The sequence below is a fragment of the Marmota monax genome, unplaced genomic scaffold, assembly GCF_021218885.2.
Source record: "Marmota monax isolate L192 unplaced genomic scaffold, Marmota_monax_Labrador192_F-V1.1 WCK01_AAM20220418_F8-fsc00012, whole genome shotgun sequence".
In the NCBI taxonomy this organism is placed as follows: Eukaryota; Metazoa; Chordata; class Mammalia; order Rodentia; family Sciuridae; genus Marmota; species Marmota monax.
In genome coordinates this window covers 14,394,009-14,401,482 of record NW_026695227.1, presented here as the reverse complement: position 1 = coordinate 14,401,482, position 7,474 = coordinate 14,394,009, and the positions used below count along the sequence as shown (strand labels likewise).

Sequence of the window (7,474 nt, the reverse complement as noted above, 5' to 3'; positions counted from 1 at the left end):
GGACTCTGTCTCTAAATAAAACATTCAAAAGGGATGTGGAGGTATGCTGGGTACTCATTTCTGGGTGAGATAGGAGTGCCATTGCCCTCTCTCTGGAAGGTGGCCTTGAGGCCCTGTAAGCCACCTTCTTAGTCCTACTCCTTCCTGCTGTTCCTCTTGCTTGTGGCCTGCTGGGGTCTAGAGTCTGGGTGTTCTAGTGCTGGTGGAGCACTTAGCTAGTATGCATGAGGCTCTAGATTCCACTCCCAGCTCCGGAAAAAAAAAAAGGAAAAACAAAAACCAACCAATCAACAATATGAATAAAAGATAAATATTATAAATATTTAATATTTATAAGATAAATATTATAAATATTACAGGCATTTGCTTAAGTGATTTGAACTTTCACTTTTCATCGGAAGTTGAGGTCTAATCACATGGACTGGATATTGGAAGGGAGTGTTCAGAGAACACAGTGACCAGAGTTTCAGGAGAAAGAAGGCATCCTAGAGAACATAGGTGAAGATGGACTCTCTGAAAGCTTCCAGCTTCTGCAGATTGATGTAGAATGTGACTGCCCAGACAGGGAGCCCCTCCCACAAGCAGTACAATGTGGTGCTTGAAAAACATCCAGAGAAAACAGAGACACTGGGAAAAGATAATTGCAACAAGAACAAAAGAAAGCAAGAAAAAGAAAGAAGAAAAGCCAATCATGCAGAAAATCCAGGCATCTGCCCCCAGCACAGCAAACACTTTCTGAAAGCCTTATCCAAAGAGAAACTCTTGGAGGCCAAACACTCAGGACCAAGACTGTGTATCTAACGATTTAAGTATGATCCATCACGGGTCAAAGAAGGAATTAAGTGTTGAGGGCCACAGCCGAGTTGGGATGACGCATGGCATTTTTGCCAGAAGTAGTGGTCGAGAGGTGATGCCAGCAAGCCATTAAGATGATGACTTTGGAGTTCTCGCGGAGTTCCCGTTGAGTTCTGGTTGAGCTCTGGGGGTTGGGGGGGGTGGTCCTGAAGAGTTTACATTGGTTGGGGAAGTGCCGGAGGAGGGATTTCCAGTGGAGAGTTCCCAGGAGCATGTGTGGAATGTGCTGGTGGAGTTCAGAAATAAAGTTTGTTCCTGCTTCAGTGGCTCGTGATTTGTGCCCAGCCAGACTGTGGCAATTAAGTAGGCTGGCTGGACGGATTCAAAGGTTGTATGGTTCAAAACAAAAAGTGGAAAGACCCTTTTGGTCTGCTTCACTGGACTCATGACACACAGCCCCCTCTATAAAGAATGTTTGTGGATGAAGGGTGGATTTTCTAGTTACCTGCCGGACATAACAGAAGAAGACTGCTATAGTTTATTTCCCCTGGAAACTGTTGTGTACCTGACTCCTGACTCAGAATATGCTCGTCAAGATGTTGACCTAAACAAAGTTTACATCCTTGGTAGACTTGTGAGTGAAAGCATTCAAAAGAAGGTGACATTTCAAAAGGCCCAGGAGTATTCTGTCAAATCAGCCCGCTTGCTGAACTAGGAACACATGGTCAGGCTCCAGAATACATCTTTCAGAGATATCAGCCATCAATCAAGTATTTTTATCCAGTCCACTTACTTGAAGACTCACAATTGGCCTGAAGCATTGAAGAAAGGAGTTTCTTCAGGAAAAAGCATGTTTTTCAGAACTCAGTGGAGTAACAGGAAGCCTAAGATTGCAACTATATGAGATGAAGTGCCTGAGGTGTCTCAACCAAAGAAAAGGGCAAAGGGTGGTAGTAACATACACTTGCCTTTACTTGGCGTCTTGAATCTTCATAGTATAAGCTAATGACAGGGACCACATTTTATGTTTTTGCATTGCCCACAGTGCCTGGCTCACAAGAAGTACCCTGATCAATGTTATTTTTTTTTAATTTTTTTATTTGTTCTAATCAGTTATACATGATAGCAGAATGCATTTCAATTCAATTGTACACAAATGGAATACAACTGTTTTATTTCTCTGGTTGTATACGATGTAGAGTCACACCACATGTGCAGTCAGCCATACATGTACCCAGGGTAATGATGTTCATCTCATTCCATCATCTTCCATCTTTCCTACTCCCTTCCCCCTCCCCTTCTCTCCCTCCCCTTTGCCCAATCAAAGTTCCATTCCCCCCACGACCCTCCCCCCATTATGGGTCATCATTCAATTATCAGAGAGAACATTCAGCCTTTGGTTTTGGGGGATTGGCTTACTTTACTTAGCATGATATTCTCCAACTCCATCCATTTACCTGCAAATGCCATAATTTTATGCTCTTCTAAGGCTGAGTAACCTTCCATTGTGTATATGTACCACAGTTTCTTTATCCATTCATCTATTGAAAGGATCTAGGCTGCTTCCACAATTTAGCAATTGTGAATTGTGCTGCTATAAACATTGAAGTGACCGCGTTACTATAGTATGTGTTTTTAAGTCTTTAGGATATAGACCGAGGAGTGGGATAGCTGGGTCAAATGGTGGTTCCATGTTTTCTAAGGAATCTCCATACTGCTTTCCAGATTGGTTGCACCAATTTGCAGTGCCACCAGCAATGTATGAATGTGCCTTTTCCCCCACATCCTCGCCAACACTTATTGTTGTTTGTATTCTTGATAACTGCCATTCTGACTGGAGTGAAATGAAATCTTAGAGTAGTTTTGATCTGCATTTCTCTAATTGCTAGAGGTGTTGAACATTTTTTCATATATTTGTTCTGATCAATTTTTTTAATTATGTAACAAGAAGTTACATAATTTAAACTACATGACTTTGGATATGTTTTGGGGGTTTTTGTTTAAAAAAATTTTTTTGTAGTTGTAGATGGACAGAATGCCTTTATTTTATTTACTTTTATGTGGTGCTAAGGATAGAACCCAGTTCCTCACACACATTAGGAAAGCACCATGGCACTGAGCTACAGCCCCAGCCCAACTTTGGATATTTAAATCAATCTTTTGTGCTTCTCTATTTGAGAAAATCTACTTTTAGAGACTGTTTGTGTGGTTGAATAATTGTTACATCAAGAGCTTAATTTTTACTGAACTGGCATTAAATTTGTGATTTTCTCCAGCTGCCTCTGAACATGCTGATTTTTCCAGCTAAGTTATATGCTGCACCTAAGCTTTGCAGAGTCAGCCCAACCTGGCCTTACTACTTTGAGCTCCCATAGCACTTTGTTCCCTCCTGGCTCTCACACAGTACTCCCGTGTTCTGAGTATGGAATGCAGGGCTTCTCTCTTCCAATTTGTGTGAAGAGCTTTTCATCCTGAGCATTGTACAAATTAGATTCTTCATATATATTTGTAAAAAATTAAAAAGCAAAACCGCAGTATTGATGAAACTTTGAAAATAGCCAGGAAAAAAAGGAAGGGGGGTTCAACCTCCGGTACAAAAACAGACAAACAAACAAACAAATAAATTTGTCCCAGTAGACACCATAAAACAGATTGTCCTCTCCAGAGTGGTTGGGCCTCATCCAAATCCACTGGAGGTCTGAATGAAGCATAAGACTGCTCTGCCCAACTTTCCTGGAGCTTGGACATCAGTCTTCCCCTGCCTCTGGATTTGGACTGTTACTTGGCCCATACCTCTCCTGCTTCTCAAGCCTTCAGACTCAGACTACAATATTGACATTGACACTCCTGGGTCTCCAGTAGACAGATGGCCGGTCCTGGACTTCTCAGCCTCCATAACAGCATGTGCCAATTCCTTGTAAAAGTGTCTGTCTTTATGTATAATCTTCTATGTTTTTTACTTTTTTAAAATATATTTTTAGTTATAGATGGACACATACCTTTATTTTACTTTTATTGATTTTTATGTGTGATGAGGATCGATCCCAGTGCCTCATACATGTGAAGCAAGTGCTCCATCACTGAGCCACAATCCCAGCCCATGTTTTTTACTTATATTATTATTATTATTATTATTTTGGCTTGTGATTGAACCCAGGGGTGCTTAATTACCAAGCCATATCCCATTCCTTTTTAAAAATTATTTTATTTAGAGACAGGGTCTCACTGAGTAGCTTAGGACCTTCCTAAATTGCTGAGGCCAGCTATGAACTTGCAATCCTTCTACCTCAGCCACCTGAGCTGCTGGGATAACAGGCATGCATCATCATGCCTGGCCTAAAATCTCCCAATTATTCTGCTTTTCTAAAGATTTCAGATTACATGCTTTACTCTTCGTCCCTTCCTTCCTTTGCAGTGTCAGGTATCAAATTCAGGACCTTCTACACACTAAACAAGCCCTCTACCACTGAGCTATTCCTCCAGTTGCACTTTTAATTTAATTTAATTTAATTTTGAGACATGATCTTGCCAACTTGCCCAGACTCACCTTGAACTTGTGATCCTCCTGCTTTAGTTACCAGAGTAGCTGGGGTTACAGGCTGCACCACTGAATCTGGCTTCCATTTTTGAAAGTATGCTATAGCTTAAAGTATAAAAAGAGACATTCTGAACTTGTCATACAATGCACAGAAGGCTCAACAAAGCTTCTGGGGACTCTTCCCAACGTGTATCCTTTTACTAAAACTATATTATAGATAAAACCTAGGCCCCTGGTTTCCCCCTTTGCTGTTCCATTTGGTTCCCACCTTCCCTCATGAGCACTATTCTCAACTTGATGTTTATTTTATGTGTGTTTTAATGGTATTTCATATTAATAAATTGCTTTACTTTGGGGAAAATATATAGGGAGCCGGGCTCGGTGGTCACGCCTGTAATCTGAGTGGCTAAGAGGCTGAGGCAGGAGAAATGAGAGTGTAAAGGCAACCTCAGCAAAAGCAAGGCACTAAGCAACTCAGTGAGACGTGAGACCCTGTCTCTACATAAAATACAAAATAGGACTCGGGGTCTGGCTCAGTGACCAAGTGCCCCTGAGTTCAATCCCCAGTACTCTACCCCAAAAAACCCAACAAACAAACAAAAACCATATAGAGGCAGGAATACACTCAATACATCTGAATTGTACATATAAAAATAAACTTCATATGTATCTTTTAAATATTTATTTTTTAGTTGTAGTTGGTCCCAAAAACTTTATTTTACTTATTATTTTTATGTGGTGCTGAGGATCCAACCCAGGGACTCCCACATGCAAGGCGAGTACTTTTCTACTGAGCCACAACCCCAGCCCACTTCATATGCATTTTAACAATAAAAAAATGCAGTGAAAAAATACCAGTATACATGGACTGTATGTGATTCTTTTTTCGAACAGTTTCAAAATCACCCCTCTCTTGCTGAATTCTTCTTTCTTTAGTACCTTCTAACACCCACTACAGACTACTCTCACCCACAACCCTTTATAGCAATATGTTTGGATGGCTTTAACTCTTGAGTACAAAGCCCCTTGAGCCCAAAGATCCAGACATCTTTTTGTGGTATGTTAAGCTAGTGAGGTTTCTATGTGCTTAATGTCTGTAGAAGGGAGGAAGGAGATAAGGAGGGTGAAACTGAGGAAAGGAAAGCCTTTAAGACTAAACACTCATAGGCTTTTCACAATGTGAACAGTGAAGCTCCCACATAGTGGTAGTAAGAGCTGGAGGAGGAGGGCCTTTGAGGGACCCTGTGGGTGAGTGAGGAAGATGATGGTGGCCATGGGAGGTGAATTGGCAACACAGGAAGAGCCAGCAAAGCAAGAAGAATGAATCCAGCCATCCTCAAAGAAGTTAACCTGTAGGGACAATTTTTTTTGTTCATTTGTTTTAGGTGGACACAATGCTTTTTTTTTTTTTTTTTACTTTAGTTGGACACAATACCTTTATTTTATTTATTTTTATGTGGTGCTGAGACTCAGTGCCTTGCATGTGCTAGGCGAGTGCTCTACCACTGAGCCACAAACCCAGCCCCAATGCCTTTTATTTATTTATTTTTATGTAGTACTGCAGATTGAACCTAGTGCCTCACCCTCGCTAGGTGAGCACTCTACCCCTGAGCCACAATCCCAGCCCCTGTAGGGACAATTTTAATGATACTTGCAAAGGAATTTCAGAGAGCACAGTGCATTGGGTTGGAAGATGACTTGATTAAATCAAGATCTACTGAAAACCTGAAGTTTTGGTAAAATGGCTTCAGTGAAGGAAATAGCTCAATGAGAGTTGACTCCAACTCTCTCTCTTAGGTACAGCTTGAATCAGGTCTTCCTAGGAGATCCTCAAGAACATGACCATCACCAGCAGCCACAGTATTTATCAAGCACTTTCTTTATCTCATTCATTCTCCCAACAACCCTGTGAGGTCTGTGGTACCATCTCCCTCATCTTATGAATGAAGACAACCAAGCTTTGGGGTGGTTAAGCAGCATTCCCAGCCCTCACTTTCCTCCTCCATGGGCCACTTACACCAGCCACTTTGCTAGAACCAACTAATATGCCACAACATTTTAGAATAACATGCTAGAACCAGTCTGATTCCGCAGGGTCATCAGACTGCTTTTTTTTTTTTTCAGACTGCTTTCTGAAAGTCTGAACACCATTGATTGCCATGTGGGAGTCACTCACAGGTGTCCTGCTGCCTCTGACAGTGCAAGTATGAGTTAATGATAAAAGAGGTTAATAATAGATCAAATAGGGGGGGATACAGTAGGAAGGGATACAGAAAGAGAGAGAGAAATGCCTTCTGTTTAGGAAGCATAATACTCCCTAAAATGTCCTGAGAATCCATTTCAATCTTATAAACAACATACATACTTTCCACTTGGGCCCAGATGTTATAATGGAAGAGGAGGAAGACATGGAGAATAAGAACATTTTTTTTAATTGGGAAAACATAAAACCATGGTAATTGTATAGTAGGGGCTATCAAAACAATTAAAATTCTAGGTATATTGGGTTTCCTAACTAGAGGGATTCTTGAGGTAGGATTCTATTGCCTCCAAACAAATGTCTTCTCTGTAGTGCCAGCTTAAGGGGGCCATTGGTGACCCTCCCAGGGCTCTTTCTCCCTGGCATGAAGGAGACAAGTCGCTTTCTGAGCCACTGGAAGCTGAAAACAAAATTCAGACAGTACGTTGTTTTGGTGTCTAAGGGCACATCCTCCTCCTTTGACTCCTCTGATAAGACTGAGGAGGTTTCTTCAGTGCCACTGTCCTGGCTTTGCATCTGCGAAGACAAAGAGGATGAGTAGAGACATACAGTCTCAGCAGCCAATGGACTCAATATCTAGTCACTCATGAATATCTAATTTATTTTTTTACCAAAAATGGCCAACTGTAAATGGAAAGTTTCATTACTCATTAACCATCACGCACACACACACACACACACACACACACACTTGTTTGTATTATCATTAGTCCTTCTCTCTGCTCTCCCCTCTCTTGCCTGACTCAGTGTTCCTTGGCAGGTTCCCCACCTCTCTCCCCCAGCTCCTTTCCTGGCTGTCCTGCTTCTCCCATTGTTCATCTGCTCAGACACTGGGGTCCACCTCTGCTTCACAGCAGGTACAATGATTCCATGTTGTCCAG

General features: G+C 41.6%; 1 pseudogene; it reads left to right on the top strand.

Annotated features, from left to right (window-relative positions):
• Positions 1 to 416: 416 nt before the first annotated feature.
• Positions 417 to 1,699, top strand: LOC124087142 (tRNA methyltransferase 10 homolog B-like; annotated as a pseudogene).
• Positions 1,700 to 7,474: the final 5,775 nt, after the last annotated feature.